General features: G+C 36.1%; 1 pseudogene; it reads left to right on the top strand.

The window, feature by feature from the left end:
• Positions 1-6,861: 6,861 nt before the first annotated feature.
• LOC127109141 (uncharacterized) lies at positions 6,862-6,961 on the top strand (annotated as a pseudogene).
• Positions 6,962-17,447: the final 10,486 nt, after the last annotated feature.

Below are 17,447 nucleotides of genomic sequence, written 5' to 3'. Positions count from 1 at the left end.
GGAAGGTAGAAAGAAAAAGTGGTTGAAAAGTAATTAAGTGTGGTAAATGAAAAATGAATGGGGAATGTAAAAAATTAAAGTGTAACGTTCGTCTCCAACGGCTCCTTAACGTTCACTTGTCTGAAGGGTGTTACGCTCGTCACAGGGGTGTGACGTTCGTAACAGGCGTTTTGCGTGCCGTTCGTCATGGAGTTTGTGACGCTCGTCACACCTCCTTTTTGGCAAGGCTTCAGTGGCGCTTCACAGAGTTACTTTGGTAGCGTATTTTAATGTTTCATTTTGCTTATGATCATTTTTAGTATGCAATTTTAATGCATTGTGCACGCTTACTTGCTTTGTATAATAATAATAATAGGTAACAACAGTAGAGCATAATAGCCATTGCATAATAAAATTAATTAAACAGCTTCAATAAAAATGATCATAATGTATTACAGGGAAGGAAAATAATGAAATGAAATAGAAATAAACATGAATTCAAACAACATTAATGAAAAAAATCTAGCCTAAAACTAAATAACTTAGAAAGAAATATAACTAAATTCCATCTATCTTCGGATCTCTGGCCGGAGGAGCAAAAGAGTTAACATGACGCCGTAACATACGTAACTGACTTGCCGTGCTGCTCATGTATTCTAGGATTTCAAGTCTCAAGTTATGGAAATCTTCCCTGAGGGCGTCTTGCTCTGACATCAAGGCTTCAATGACGGTTTTAATATCTGTTCCTGGCATATGATGCCGGAGATCAGGCATGACTGATTCTTCGGTCAGGGCAGGCTGAGGAGGAGGATCAATATCATAGTAGCCGGAAGGTGTCTGAGGGTCAGATTCAGCAAGAGAGATATGGTCAACATAGTGCTCATAGTCGTCACAAATCTCATAATCCTGGATGGATTCAGTGGATCCAGCCGGAGTTGGGGTTTCATTCAGGTTATAGAGCCAGTTCCTTTGATTATGAACACTAGTTCTAGGGTCGGGCATGGTGAATAGGCAGAGAACCTGGTTATCAATAATAAGCTCGAACTCATCAGACCCTATGTTTGCTATAAACATAGTGTTGAAGAGGAAGGGTATACTCATAGTAGTAATGCCACAGAAAGGGTTAAGGTCAAGCATAGGCTGACGTAGTCCAATAGCATTACCTATCATAGTGATCAAACCGCCTATTCTAATGGGTGCTCGCTCATCCTGGATAAGGTGGTCCAAATTAGCTAACATAAAAGTAGCACCGTTTACTGGACGGTTCTGGGAAGCACAAAATATGATGAAGAGTTCATCACGTGAAACTGAAGTACTATTTGGCTTCTTCCCAAATAAAGTGTGGGTCAGGATCTTATGGAAATAGCGAAAAGCCGGGTTATGTATGTTTCCAGAGAGAAACTCATGTTCTTCGGGCTCATCATTTCCAGTCAGCTTACCCCAAAAGTGTTCAAGCTCTCTATATTCAAAAAGTTCTTCCTGGCTTACAATGAATGTATCAAAGGAGGTAGGAAAACCCAAAAGGTTGGTGAAGTCTCTAATATTAAATTGGTATTCCATATTGAACATTCTGAACTGGATAAAACCTCTGCTAATTCCTTTTCCATGGCTAGGTAGATAGATTAATGAACTAAGGAATTCTAATGTGAGTCTCCGGTAGGTGGTGAAATGTCTCAGGATAGGGGAGGTCTCCCATCCTATCTGATTCAGCAAAAACAGGACACTCTGTCTCAGTCCAAGGGCAGTCATAGCCCAATCATCAGCATATAAACTAGGTAGCATCTCTCTAGCGGCTAGTTCTTCAAACTTTCGTTTCTGAGCCATTCCTCTGAACTTGATACCCATACGATCAAAATGTCCCATCTGGTTAGTGTTAACTAGAGAAAAGAAACATGAGTTTAAGCCAGGATTTGGCCAAATGCCGAAAGAAGAAAAGAATTATTATTATTATATATATATATTTTTTTTCTTTTTGAATAAATCAATAATGAATACCAAATAGAAATTAAAAGAAATAATTAAGAGAAAAATAGGGAAATGATAATAATAATAGAATAATAAAATAACAGATTAATTTGTGGGTTGTCTCCCACTAAGCGCTTTGTTTAAATGTCGCAAGCTCGACAAAGAAACTGTTAAATATAGTCTATGAGTCCTGGGGGCGTTTCGTCTAAGTGTAGAATTTGCGAATCCTCGTTGGTTTCCGCATAGTGATAATGTTTCAGACGTTGCCCGTTTACGGTGAACGGTTCTGTAGATTGTCCTTTTATTTCTACCGCTCCACTGGGAAAGATTTTAGTGATATGAAAAGGTCCTGACCATCTGGATCGTAGTTTTCCCGGGAATAACTTTAGTCTAGAGTTAAATAAAAGTACTGCGTCGCCTTGCTTGAAGACTTTCCTTGATATACGCTTGTCATGCCATTGTTTTGTTCTTTCTTTATAGATTTTGGCATTTTCATAGGCGTCTCTTCTGAGTTCCTCTAATTCGTTTATGTCAAGGATTCTCTTTTCACCGGCGGCTTTATAATTCAAATTTAAATTTCTAATAGCCCAATAGGCTTTATGTTCTAATTCTACCGGGAGGTGACAGGATTTTCCATAAATGAGCTTAAATGGGGTCGTCCCTATGGGAGTTTTATAAGCAGTTCGGTATGCCCATAAAGCTTCTGGTAATTTCAATGACCAATCTTTCCTTGAAGTGGCGACCGTTTTTTCTAGTATTTGCTTGATTTCTCTGTTAGATACTTCCACTTGTCCACTGGTTTGAGGGTGGTAAGGTGTTGCTATCCTATGTCTCACTCCATATTTAAGTAGTAGTTTTTCGAGTACCTTGGATATAAAGTGTGATCCACCATCACTGACTACTATTCTTGGGATGCCAAATCTCGGAAATATTATATTTTTAAAGAGTCTAGTTACTACTCGGGTGTCATTTGTTGGAGAAGCTATAGCTTCGATCCATTTTGATACGTAGTCAACTGCCACGAGTATGTATTTGTTACCGAAAGAGGATGGGAAAGGTCCCATGAAGTCTATCCCCCATACGTCAAAAATCTCTACTTCCAAAATACCTTTTTGTGGCATCTCGTCACATCTAGATATGTTTCCCGTGCGTTGACATCTGTCACACTCCTTAATAGCCGCATGTACGTCCTTCCATATAGTTGGCCAATAAAAGCCAGCTTGTAGGATTTTAGAGCAGGTCTTGGATGTACTTGTGTGACCACCATAAGGCGCAGAGTGACAGTGTTGGATTATATTTTCTACCTCTTCTTCGGGTATACATCGACGGAAAATACCATCGGGGCCTCTTTTGAAAAGTAAGGGATCATCCCAGTAATAGTGTTTTATGTCGTGGAAGAATCGTTTCTTCTGCTGGTAAGATAAAGTAGGTGGAACTATTCCGGCAGCTAAATAATTGACTAGATCAGCGTACCATGGTATGACAGATATAGCTAAGGTGGTTTCTACTTGCATGTCGGAGTTGTTCTCTTCCAAAGTAGCTATGAGTTTATCATACGAGAAATCATCATTAATGGATGTTCTTTCTGGTTCAAGGTTCTCAAGTCTAGAGAGGTGGTCTGCTACTACGTTTTCAGTTCCTTTCTTGTCCTTGATTTCTAAGTCGAATTCTTGTAGTAACAGGATCCATCTTAGGAGTCTAGGTTTAGCATCCTTTTTTGTTAAAAGGTACCTGATAGCAGCGTGATCAGTGTAAACTATTATTTTGGCTCCTACCAAGTAAGAACGAAATTTATCTAGCGCAAATACCACTGCTAGGAGTTCTTTCTCGGTTGTGGCATAATTCATCTGCGCTTCATCCAGGGTTCTGCTAGCGTAATATATAACGTGAAGCTTTTTATCCTTTCTTTGTCCTAAAACAGCACCTACAGCATAATCACTGGCATCGCACATTATTTCGAATGGTTCATTCCAGTCTGGTGTCTGCATAATGGGTGCGGAGATCAATGCTTGTTTAAGAGTTTGAAATGCTTTTAAACAGTTATCGTCGAATATGAATTCAGCATCTTTCATCAACAGTCCGGTTAAGGGTTTAGTTATCTTAGAGAAGTCTTTGATGAATCGTCGGTAAAAACCGGCGTGTCCTAAAAAGCTTCGTACTTCTCTCACGGTTCTTGGGGGTTGAAGATTTTTGATTACCTCTATTTTGGCTTTGTCTACTTCAATTCCTCTGTTCGAGATAATGTGTCCTAAAACAATTCCTTCTTGTACCATAAAGTGGCACTTTTCCCAATTAAGTACTAAGTTTACTTTTACACATCGCTCCAGAACTCTTTCCAGGTTTTCAAGGCATTCTTCGAAACTTTGTCCGTATACAGAAAAGTCATCCATGAATACTTCCATGATGTTTTCGAGAAAGTCGGCGAATATTGCCATCATGCATCTTTGAAAAGTTGCAGGGGCATTACACAGACCAAACGGCATTCGTCTATACGCGAAGGTACCAAAAGGGCATGTGAATGTTGTCTTTTCTTGGTCATCAGGGTGAATTGGTATTTGAAAGAAGCCTGAATAACCGTCTAAATAACAGAAATGTGAATGTTCAGCTAATCGTTCTAACATTTGGTCAATGAATGGTAAAGGGAAATGATCTTTTCGGGTTGCTTTGTTTAGTTTCCTATAATCAATGCACATTCTCCATCCCGATTCGATTCGTTTAGTTATAGTTTCTCCTTTTTCGTTTTCAATAACGGTTATGCCTCCTTTCTTGGGTACAACGTGTACAGGACTAACCCATTTGCTATCAGATATAGGATATATAATACCTGCTTCTAATAACTTGGTTATTTCTTTCTTTACTACCTCACTTAGGATCGGATTTAGTCTTCTCTGGTGTTCCCTAGAGGTTTTACAGTCTTCTTCTAACATGATGCGGTGCATACAAATAGAAGGGCTTATTCCTTTAAGATCGGTGATGTGGTATCCTAGTGCAGTTGGATATTTTCTTAAGATATGTAGGAGTTTTTCTGTTTCGAGTCTTCCTAGATCTGCATTAACTATCACAGGTCGTTCAAGTTCTAAGTCTAGGAATTCATATCTCAGATTTTTGGGAAGTGTTTTCAAATCAGGGGTTGGTTTGTTAAGACACTGCGTAGGATCTGGTGTTATTGCTAGGCATTGTTTAGATTTGTCCTCTAAAAGATAGTCTGATGGTTTGTCTTCTCCTGACTCTGCTTCTTTTATGCATTCATCGATGATATCCATGAAGTAACATGTATCTTCTATTGCAGGTGCTTTCAAGAATTGGGAAAGAATGAATTCAATTTTTTCTTCACCTACTTCGAAGGTGAGTCGTCCTCGTTTTACGTCTATGATTGCACCGGCAGTTGCTAAGAATGGTCTTCCTAGTATAATAGGTGTCGTATCATCTTCTCTAATGTCCATAATTGTGAAGTCAGTGGGAATGTAAAACTGACCTATGCGTACGGGAACGTTTTCAAGGATTCCTACAGGATATTTGATGGAACGATCTGCTAATTGCACAGACATTTTGGTCGGTCTTAATTCTCCCATCTCCAGTTTCTTACATATGGATAAGGGCATAACGCTAATTCCGGCTCCTAAATCGCATAAGGCTTTGTCGATGACAAATTTTCCTATGTGACAGGGTATAGAGAAGCTACCCGGATCCTTGAGTTTAGGGGGCATGTTTTGGATTATAGCGCTACATTCGGCAGGGAGTGTAACGGTTTCGCTATCCTCAAGTTTCCTCTTATTAGAAAGAATTTCTTTTAAGAATTTAGCATATGAGGGCATCTGCGTAATAGCTTCGGTAAACGGAATTGTAACGTTTAATTGTTTAAGGAGATCAACAAATTTTCTAAATTGGCCTGCATCTTTGGTTTTAACAAGCCTTTGAGGGTAAGGTATAGGTGGTTTGTAAGGTGGTGGAGGTACATAAGGTTCCTTCTTTTCTAGGGTTTCCTTATTACTCTCTTCCTTTTCCTTAGGTTCACTTTCCTCAGTGGATTTCTCAGGGTTTTGGTTTTCTATCCTTGGGTCAGACGGTCCTTCCACTTCCGTTCCACTTTTCAATATAATTGCATGAGCTTGGCTTCTCGGATTGGGTTGGGGCTGTCCAGGGAATGTACCAGTTGGTGCAGCGGTAGGTGCTTGTTGTTGAGCTACTTGAGATATTTGCGTTTCCAGCATTTTGTTATGGGTAGCCAAGGCATCTACTTTGCTTGCTAGTTGTTTAAGTTGTTCGCCAGTGTGTATGTTCTGGTTTAAGAAATCTTTATTGGTTTGTTGTTGGGAAGCTATAAAGTTTTCCATCATGATTTCCAAGTTGGATTTTCTAGGGGTATTATTGTTAGGATTCGGTTTCTGATATCCTGGAGGTATAGATGGGGCTTGATTTGGAGACTGTCCAGGTGCGTATAAAGCATTATTACTCTTATATGAGAAGTTTGGATGGTTCTTCCAATTTGGATTATAGGTATTCGAATAGGGGCTTCCTTGAGCATAGTTTACTTGCTCTGTTTGGATTCCAGTCAAGAGTTGACATTCCGCAGGAGTGTGGCCTTGGATTCCACAGACCTCGCAATTCTGAGTTATAGCAACCACGGCTGCTGGAGGTGATACGTTTAAACTTTCAATCTTCTGGACCAAAGCATCCACTTTTGCATTGACGTGATCAAGGTTACTTATCTCGTACATGCCAGTTTTCGGTTGAGGTTTTTCCACTGTTGTTCGTTCGGTTCCCCACTGATAGTGGTTTTGGGCCATGCTCTCGATAAGCTGGTAAGCATCAGCGTAAGGTTTGTTCATTAGTGCACCACCTGCAGCGGCGTCTATTGTTAACCTTGTGTTGTATAAGAGACCATTATAAAATGTGTGAATTACTAACCAGTCTTCCAAACCATGGTGTGGGCAAAGTCTCATCATGTCTTTGTATCTTTCCCATGCTTCGAAAAGAGACTCGTTGTCTTTCTGTTTAAATCCGTTTATCTGGGCTCTTAACATAGCTGTTTTGCTTGGTGGAAAATATCGGGCAAGAAAAACTTTCTTCAACTCGTTCCATGTGGTGACTGAGTTGGAAGGAAGAGATTGAAGCCATCTTCTAGCGCTATCTCTTAATGAGAAAGGAAAAAGACGAAGTCGAATTGCCTCTGAAGTGACACCATGAGCTTTAACAGTATCAGCGTATTGGACAAATACGGATAAATGAAGGTTTGGATCTTCGGTAAGATTTCCAGAGAATTGGTTCTGTTGCACAGCCTGCAACAACGAAGGTTTAATTTCAAAGTTGTTTGCTTCGATTGCGGGCGGAGCAATACTTGAATGCGGTTCATCTTGCGATGGAGCGGCGTAATCTCTAAGAGCACGAGCTGGTTCTGCCATCTCGGTTAAAGAAGGAAAATCTTTGAGATCAGGAAGGTCTATAGGAGGGAGATTGTTTTCAGCACGATATTCCCGAATTCGTCGTAAGACTCGGAGATATAGTTCGATATCGTTGATTCGTAAATAGAGCGGTTCGCCTTGAGAGCGAGTGCGTGGCATACAAATCAACGAAAGAAAGAAAATAGAAGAAAAAGAAACCTTAGTCTCTACAGCGTAACGGAAGAGTTACGATATCGATTGAATAAAAGTCCCCGGCAACGGCGCCAAAAACTTGATCGCTCGACTGGGTGAGTCGAGAATGGGATACAAACTGCAAGTGCACAGTTCTATCGCGTAGTTTTAAAAGATATCGATCCCACAGGGACTTATGAATCGATATACCGTTATCTAAAGTTACTACGTAAATCTAAGGTGAAGATGTTTGATTGTTTGGGGAAAAACTAAGAGCTAAACTAATGTCTAGATTAAATATTAATAAAACGGATATCGGTATGTAATTCGTCAAAACTAGGGAATCAAGTCTTTGTCGGTTTCTTGGTTTTAAAATGAATCGTTTCGGTTAACTTTATTGGTTAAAGGTTCTATCTCAAACTCTCGCTCTGTTGAATAAACCATGATTTTATATTAATGTTGCTGTCACTTATAATTAAGTCAAAAACCATATTTTGAAAACAATAAAGTTGCAGAAACTCTTTTTAAGAAAATACTGACCGTTTTAAACACCCTTATCTCAAACTCTCGCTCTGTTGACTTAGGTTATATAATTAAATCCAAATGCTTAACTCTCGTCCTCACATTCAATCTTTAAAAATACTTTTTGGAAAAGGTCAGAATTTAATTAACTCTAAAACTTGCTCTCGCCCTGATCTAGCATTAATGCCTAACTTACACTGTCCAGTTAAAATCTCAAACTCTCGCTCTATTGATTTTAACTTCTTTATGTCTTTTACTTTTGTAAAAAATCTTGTTATTAAACCTGTAAGTTGAGACCATAAAAAGATTGATTTTGATTTTAAGTTTAGATAGACCGACTCAGTCTCGATCCCTTATTCTGCTTACTTTACATACCGATACCTAGGCAAATTAGCCAGACATGCTAAATAAACAAGAATTTATATCATGCATAAACAGACTCATTCCAGGCAGGCAATATGAATAAACAATAGAATAAAACATTAAAAATTAAATAACAATTAAAGAACCTGAATGCGTAATACAATGGTCTTGAACACTCCACCACAAGCCGGTAGGATTTGTTCTTCGATTCTTCAATTAAGCAGTAAAATAAATCAAGGAAATAAAACTCGAATATAACGTAAGGTTAAATCCGGTATAAAGTTGCACAGTAGTTTCCGGTGTAGAAACTATTACGCGAAAAATATCTAAAAGCTAAAAACGGGAAAGATAAATTGCAAGGGAAAAGAGAAAGTAAAGCTTGCAAAAGAAATAAATAAAATGAACAATGCTGGAAAGGAAGAAAAATAAGCAAAGGCGTGAAAGGAAAATTTGGCAGAGCTTCCGCAAAACTGAGCGTGCAAAAACTCTCCTTTCGGCAAAGAGAGGAGATGGCTATTTATAATAGCCTTGGTAACTGCATTCCGTTCCCTACGAGTCTTCAGCATGGCTAAATACACGGCTTGGGAATAGGACACGAAGTCCTCAACGTTACTTCCATTCTTCTGAGAGCGTAACTTGCGCCAAAAAGCTAGTGGACTGGTGTGACGCTCGTCACACCATGTGTGACGTCCGTCACAAGGCTACTTCGCGTGACGCTCGTCACAACCCTTGTGACGCCCGTCACAGGGGCAACGTGCGCTTTCTTTTGGGCTGGGCTTGGTCTTGGTTATTTGTTTCCTTTTTATTGCTTTTTACACCTCCTTTTCTTCCCTTTTTCACTTTTGCTTCAAAATGGGTACCTGATGTAAATAGAAAAGAAATACTGCATAATATCTGATAAAATGGGATAAATTAAAGTAAATGATAATATAATCTAATTAAATTAAGTCTTAAAATGTGATATAATTTCATGTTATCACTTTTCACCTGACATCTTCTCTCCCAGAGCTCCAGAGGCATTGGCAATTTCAAGGATATTCATGTGAAATTCATGAATATTTTCATCTTCTTTCATCCTTAAATTTTCAAACTTGGTAGTGAGCAGCTGTAGTCTAGACATCTTCACTCTAGAGGTGCCTTCATGAGTGGTTTTGAGAATGTCCCAAGCATCTTTAGCTACCTCATAGTTGTTTACCAATCTGAAGATATTCTTGTCTACTCCATTGAATATGGAATTAAAAGCTTTAGAAATTCCCAGTGCTAGATCATCCTCCTCCTTCGACCATTGTTCTTCAGGCTTCTTATCAGTAGTGGCTTATCCTTCCTTAGTAATTACTGGATGTTCCCAGCCTGTTAACACAACCTTCCAAGCCTTATTATCAAGAGATTTTAGGAAACCTACCATTCGAGGTTTCCAATAGTCATAGTTAGATCCATCCAAAATTGGTGGCCTGTGAACAGATCCTCCATCTCTCTCCATAGTACCAGAAAGTATTGTCCCTAGATCTCACCCAGAACCAGAGCAGGATTCCTGCTCTGATACCAATTGAAATTCTGGTATCAGATATGAGATGTCGAAGGTAATGTCACGACACTAATATCTGAATAACACAAACAGGATAAAGATAAAGAATAGTAATGTAAGAGACACAAGCAATTGTTAACCCAGTTCGGTGCAACTCACCTACGTCTAGGGGCTACCAAGCCAGGAAGGAAATCCACTAAATAGAATCAGTTCAAAGACTCTCAGTACACTCCACAAGTTACAGTCTTTTTCACCTAATCTCTACCCGTGTGATTTCTACCTAAGACCTCTTAGATATGAGAACCCACTCATTCCCCCTCAATCACACCTGTGATTTTAAACAACAATTACTTATGAAAAAAAGACACTCTTCAAAGACACACACTTGATCTTACTTAGCAGCTTCAATCAAGTAGACACACACTTGATCTTGCTTAACAGCTTCAATCAAATAGACACACACTTGATCTTGCTTAACAGCTTCAATCAAGTAGACACACGCTCATGTATACAAGCTTAGAGTGACAAATTACAACTCACAAATCAGACCAATTCAATCATCTATGGATGAATTGAATGGCTTACAAGTCACACGACCAAACAAGACACAAACCCTTATTCTCTCTCAATATTTCGCTCTGTATTGGTTGTGTATCAAATCAGGTTTTTCCATGTCCAATTTATAGAAGCATTCAGCTGGGCTTGGACATCTTGAAAACCCTAAAACTATTTTCCAATTAAATCTTCTCATGACAGCTGATTAGATCTCTTTGGAAAATAAGTAAATCTGGTTGTAATTAATGATTGAATGCGTTTGTAAATCAGATCTTCAATCATACATAGATTGCCATTAAATGCGCAATCACATAACACATAACATTCACCCTGAATGTTCTGTGTACATATGTCATGACATCGGATCTGACATCCTTGAACAATCCTGCATAATTCCATTTTAAATATCCAGCAGGTACATAATATCAGGTGTCATGACATCATGTATGACATCCTAAAACAATCCTGCATAATTATGTTTTAAGACTCCAACAGGTACATAGATATCTTATGTTAAGACATCACATGCAACATCTTGTGAACACTCTTTGTTTTACCAAATATGATGCCAACACTTAGAACCAACAGAGTGAATTTGAGATGAATTGGGCCTTAACTATTTGTGCATTTGGCTGGCCTGTAACAGTTGCCCCCAAGATTTTGTCGGGCATTAAATGAGTTGGGGAGGCCTTTAGTGATTTGACCGACCTCCAGGATGTTGTTACAGGTGAGCTTGACCTGGAGTGTTTTGGAGTTAGTTAAAGAAGTAGTGGGGAATAAGTGCATTACATGCATTCCCATCATTGAAACATTTCATTGGTTGCTTCTGACACGTGGGTTGAAGTGAAAGACTAGGGCATGAAGTAGCTTATCGTGAACTTAAGTGCACCATACTTTGCATGTATCCCACATGAGAAATCTAGTCGTTGATTCCTTCACACCTCCAATAAATTCATACAACTTTGATTTAAACGAGAGAAAAATGAGGACTCTTGGAATTGATTGAGCAAGTGCAATCACCAAGTAATGGCGACAGTGGTGAGCTGTCAGTGAATGACTTTGACTGATGAAGAGCAAGACAAAGCAAAAAGTTCTGAATACAAATTGACAAACTAGAGGTTATATAAACAGGCTTAAGAGTGAAGGAGAATAGCGATAAAAAACGCAACGGAAATTAAAATTTTCTCCTTTAGTGATTCTTACGAATGTCCATGATTAGTGATAGAATCGTTACCTCTTGTGGCGATTGAAACCTTTGATACAGATCTAAGGAGTGATCACGAACGTTGAATGGTGACAATGCCTCTACTCAGTCTACACGAACAGATTCCTTCAGTCTTAGTGCTAGCTGCTACGAATAAAAGCTTTGAGTGTGTGTGTGTGTGTGTATGAGAGAGAGAGAGAGAGAGAGAGAGAGAGAGAGAGAGAGAGAGAGAGAGAGAGAAACAAAATTTCATCTAATCAAATGCTTCTGCACAAGTGTTCTATTTATAGAACCACTTGTGTGGGCTGCAAGCTAAAAAGGCCACTTAAGTGTATATGGCCCATATCTTATGACATACCAAAAATCACTTAAGCGTGTGGTACCTTACCATATTTCGTATTCTACTTAAGTGCACCGTACCTTACGATGTTCTACAATTCACTTAAGTGCACCGTATCTTATGGTGTTCCTTATTTACTCTATATCTCATCAATCTGTTCTTTTGTGTGTGACCCTGTAGGTTTCGTGATATTGACAATTATATTAAACCACATATTTAACATAATAAACAGTGAGCGGTATATAGCAACACATCACTGCTACCCAAGGCACGAAAATGTCATGTGATATGACAAATCCTTTTCTGATAATACTTATGTGTATAATTACCCTTTTGCCCTTATGTCTATATTGAACACAAGGCATAGACCGTGTCATCCTTGTCCAGTTCAATATTGGGCCCTTAGACATTCATCCTGTTACGCAGGATGGGCAAATTCCATCTAGGTCACTCATGTCCCTCAGCATGCTTCGTTGAGTACCCATCAATTGTCTTTATGGTCATCCAGTTACGGACAACGTTTGATCAGCAATAAAGCACTCGACTCTACATCTAGGATCCATAGTGGTTTCAGGTCGAATGATGGTATACACCACTATCACCATGAGAATAACTTATGACACATTGCATAACATTCTATATAGTATTCTCATAGCGGGTCAATCCAGTATAAATATTACTCCTAATATTCATACCTATGTTTAAGACTTGACAACTCCTCATCCATGATCCATGAGATGTGATCATCAGTCTATATACATAATAGTCTCAATGCTTTAATATTACCCCTCTTCACAATAAAGCTCGACTACGGATACTTTAAGAATAGTGTCCTTATGTTTAATGGGATCTCATGATTAAGTCACACTTGATACATTAAACGAACTAGCTATTCTAGAGACTTTATCAAACAAATATAATAAAGAAAAAACATTTTATTATTAATAAATAATTTGATACAAGTACCAAAAGTATTGGCCTCTAGGGCTTACATCAACAAAGAGAACTACCTATAAACTATAATACAGACTTTAAAAGTTTTATTCATCACATATGTCTAATGCATTTTCCATTTCATTGTCATTGACATTAAAACAGATCTTTAATTTTATGTAAAATTGAGACCACTAATTTTAAGATAAAGCCAACTTTTACATAAGAAACCATTAATGCAAAATTAAATCAAACATGTTTATATCATTCTCAAAACTAATTTTCAGTATCAAGTTCTTAAAGTAAACACAAAAAGCAACACTTATCTGAGCATAAGCTATTGTGATTGGCACTCGAGTTAGATAGGGCTACAAGCGTTGTCAGAACGAACTTATTTCACTGACACGAAATATGTTACTAGATGTGTGATATTGTCTGCACTTTCACTGACATGAAATATGTTGCTCCTCATGCCTCAATGTCATCTGAAGGCTCTTGTGCATCACAGACAGAGTTGGTTCGCATCGAATCATGGCACTAATAGATGCAGATGGCGTTCTCGAACATAATCATGCTTCTTCCTGACATCATCCGACTGGTTGTGTTATTTAGAGGGGTCAAAAAAGCCCTAAATGAGAAAGCCCCAACAATTAGGCCTCCTATTTGGCCCCACTTTTTAGGTCCCTATTAAATCAATAATTTTTTGGCTCCTTATTTTTAAGCCCCCTCATATTTTTGTTTTTTAAAGGGCCTAAGTGATGAACTCAAAATATAATTTGTTTGAAACAAAATATTTTATTTTTTAAAAATATGTATTTTCAAAATAATAAATATTTTTGAAAACTATTTATTTTTTTGAAAAATAAAAATTAATCTATTTTTTTTTCGAAAAAAAAACGCTAATTTTATTCAAAAATAAAAAACACTGTTTCTGAAAATAAAAGAAAATCATTTTTTCTGAAAATGAAAAAATCATTTTTAAAAAAAATAATTATAGTCGATTTTATTGAAAATATTAAATTTTTTATTTAAAAAAAAAATGGATATCTTAGAAAAAAAGTTATTTTTAAAAAAAAGAAATAATAATTTTTTCCAAAATACAAAAAACTCTGATTTCTTTTTAAAATGAGAAAGGCGATTTTCTTTGAAAATAAAAAAAAAATCAAATTTTTTTGAAAAAAAAAAGTTGATTTTTTTTGAAAATAAAAAAAATTAATTTTTTTTCCGAAACCTATATTGTCATTTTTTTCAAAATAAATTTTTAATTTTTTAATAAATAAAAGAAGTCGATTTTTAAGAAAAATGACTTTTTTCAAAAGAAAAAAAAATGACTTTTTTCAAAAATAGAAAATAAAAGTCAAATTTTACCAAAAAAAAGTCATTTTTTTTCGTAAATAAAAAATAATAGATTTTTATGAAAATAAATAAAAAAAGTTAATTTTTTCTTTATAAAAAATCAATTTTAAGAAATGGTGGAACTTTAAGTATTTATTTGAATTTTATAGATTTTTAGTTTAGAAAATTTATATATTTTGGAATTTATTTATTTTTAAAATTTTGAATCCGATATTTTTTGGTCTTAAAAGTTACGCCCCCAACCTTAAATTGAATTACACTGTCCTTTATAGCTCTTAAATTGAATTACATTGTCGTTTATAGCTCTCTTCCCACTTTAATGTCACACCCTGATTCCTCTCAACATCCAAATTTTCATCTTCTTGTTGTCCACAAATATGTATGTACCTTTATTTTTGTTTCTTTTAGAGCATTAGTAGGATAAAAGTTATCCTGATGAAAGAAGTGTGAGGGGTAGTAGTTTTTTCAGAAAGGAATATTTTAGTTTATTCCTTTATAAGAGTAGATGTCCAATTATAGGGGTGTGGATACTATTTTCTCTTTCTGTTTGTTTTGTTTTTATTTTATGGACTAAACAAGAAATCCATATTTACGTTTTTTGGGCTTTAATTTTCTTTTCTCGTGGTCCATTAACAACTATTCTAATAGGGAATTGCATATTCCACCCTAATGATAGAAAAATATTCTATGGAAATTAAAAATGTCATTTCTTATTAGTCTCATCAAAACACACATTAATTGAGTCTCAACCATGTTTTTTCCAAAATTTAGTCCATGTATCTCTAGACCTATCATGAGAGTTTTTCCTAAACATTATTTATTAGAAAATTTGCTTTTAATAACCAAATTAAATACCGAAAAAACTCAAATATCAGTCTGTATAACATCTTCCAAGATCGATTAAGTGACTATCTTTCCTACATCCTTTCTGAAATGCTCTCTCTCTTATATATATATTTTAGAAATTGAATTACATTTTTGTCACATCAAATTAAAAAATAATTAATTTTAAAATTTTATTTAATATATAATTAATAAATTAAATAATATCTATTAAATGATTAATAGATATTACATGTCAATAGATATTAAGCAAATAAAATATTTGAAGGCAGTGGGAATCAAACCCACCCACTCAAAGAAAAGAAAAAAGCATTTTGCCATCTAAACCACACCACAATTATGATCCAGTTATACATTGATTTATATATTAACTGAAATTGAATTTACATATGTTCCTTACATCACATTCATTCATCTTCTCCTTTCAAGTATACTAAAATCTCTTTTGTCTTACCTCAAATTCCAACTCCATAAGAAGGATAAAAGACAAACAAGAGAATTTCAACTCCAAGTACGGATATGGGTATAAGGTGGTAAGCTAAATTTGTGTGGGTAACAGTTTCAATATCATTGTTGCAGACCATTTGCAACTATCTAATTATTTCTTTGGTGTAATTTCTAATCTTGTTTGGTCTATTTTCTAACTAGTTATTTCCATGCATTAAGTTTGTATTTATCCATAGTGCCACTATAGCTGCTATTTGTCAACACTGTATGGTGCAAGTGCAACTGTAATTTTGTTATATGATTTCTTTGGCTTGTGATATGTTGTCCTCCATTAGTAGGATATTTGTTTAATTTGATTTGTTTACATGTTTTCAAGACCTTGATCACATTATTTGCAATAACTATGTTTATCCGTAAAAGCTATCTTTAACTGATGTGAACATCTTACTTTATACTCCTAAAACTTTAGCTCTGTAGGATAGATTATCATTAGTATGATTCCTAAAACCTTGATTATTATTTTGTAAAATTTATTTGTTGCGCTATAAATATATGTTTCTTTCTGCAGTGTCACATTGATCCAAATGAAAACAAATTCTACTCGAAACTAGAGGTGTTACAGTATCCCGAAACTATAAAGAGAAACAGGCACATGTAGGAAGGAGGAGATATGTAAAGAGTGTTCTTTAGTAGGAAGAAGCATAGACTGTTCTTCGGTTTTATAAGGAATAGGAAAATGAAGATAATAGTTATTATAACTGAAAATGAAGATGAAGATAAGAGTTCTTTAGTATATCTGAAAGGAGAAGATGAATGATTGGGATGTAAGGAACATATGTAAATTCACTTTTAATTTATGTATAAATCAATGTATAAGCTTATCAAAATTATTTTGTAGTTCAGAAGCCAAAATGATTTGTCATTTTTATTAAGGGGATTGAGTTTGAGAAATTTTTACTCAACTAATCCATTTTTTTAATTTTTTTTTAAAATAATCAATTTTTCAGATTAATTCTCATACTATTCCACTTTAAAGAGGTGGTGTCATAAGAATTTGTGTCTACTCTCTAAGTTAAAGAGGTGGCGCCAATTGATTTGGCTAGTGCACCCGGTGTTGTCATTCCAATTGACGTCCATGTGTAAAAAAAAGGAGAGGAGGCGTTAATTGGTCAGGCGCCTTTGTGTATTGCGTAATTTTTTTTTAATAAACAATGTACGTTTTAGATAAAAGTCGAAATCAGACTAATTGATATTAATATTAATATGTGTTTACATACGAATACCATAAAGACTAATGTCGTTGACCGGGATGACCTAATCGACCTCCGGTACCACATCCCCTAGCTACCCGAACATGTGACCCTAACCCACGTTGATGTGAGTTCGTTCGTTGGTTAGACGAAAACATACCTAAAGGCAAAAAAAAAAATTAGAAGTATTGAGAGACTCGATGTCTTACGTGGATGAGTGCGAGTAAAAAATGATAAGGATGTTATGGAAGTGATGTTTGGACCAAATGATATCAGTTTGATTGTTGTAATCAGTTAGAAATGTTGTTTTTAAATGTTGTGGTAGTCGCGCAAAAAGTCAACTATTGACCAAAAGTCAACTATTGTATAAATGGTCAATTTCGTAGTCTTTGTACATGTATGGACTTTGAATGTGATTGTATGAAATGATATTTGATATTTGAATGCATTGACTGTTTGACTAAGTGATGAACTTTATGAATACCTAATCATGGATCAATGGACATGACCATAACTTGGATGAACAATGTCAAACATGAAACAAAAACTCTAGCAAGGCCCAAGATGTACAATGAACTAGGTCATAATCAAA

This window comes from Lathyrus oleraceus, chromosome 7, assembly GCF_024323335.1.
Source record: "Lathyrus oleraceus cultivar Zhongwan6 chromosome 7, CAAS_Psat_ZW6_1.0, whole genome shotgun sequence".
Lineage (NCBI taxonomy): Eukaryota > Viridiplantae > Streptophyta > Magnoliopsida > Fabales > Fabaceae > Lathyrus > Lathyrus oleraceus.
The sequence above is the reverse complement of the archived record's forward strand: the minus strand, read 5'-3'. Positions and strand labels throughout refer to the sequence as shown.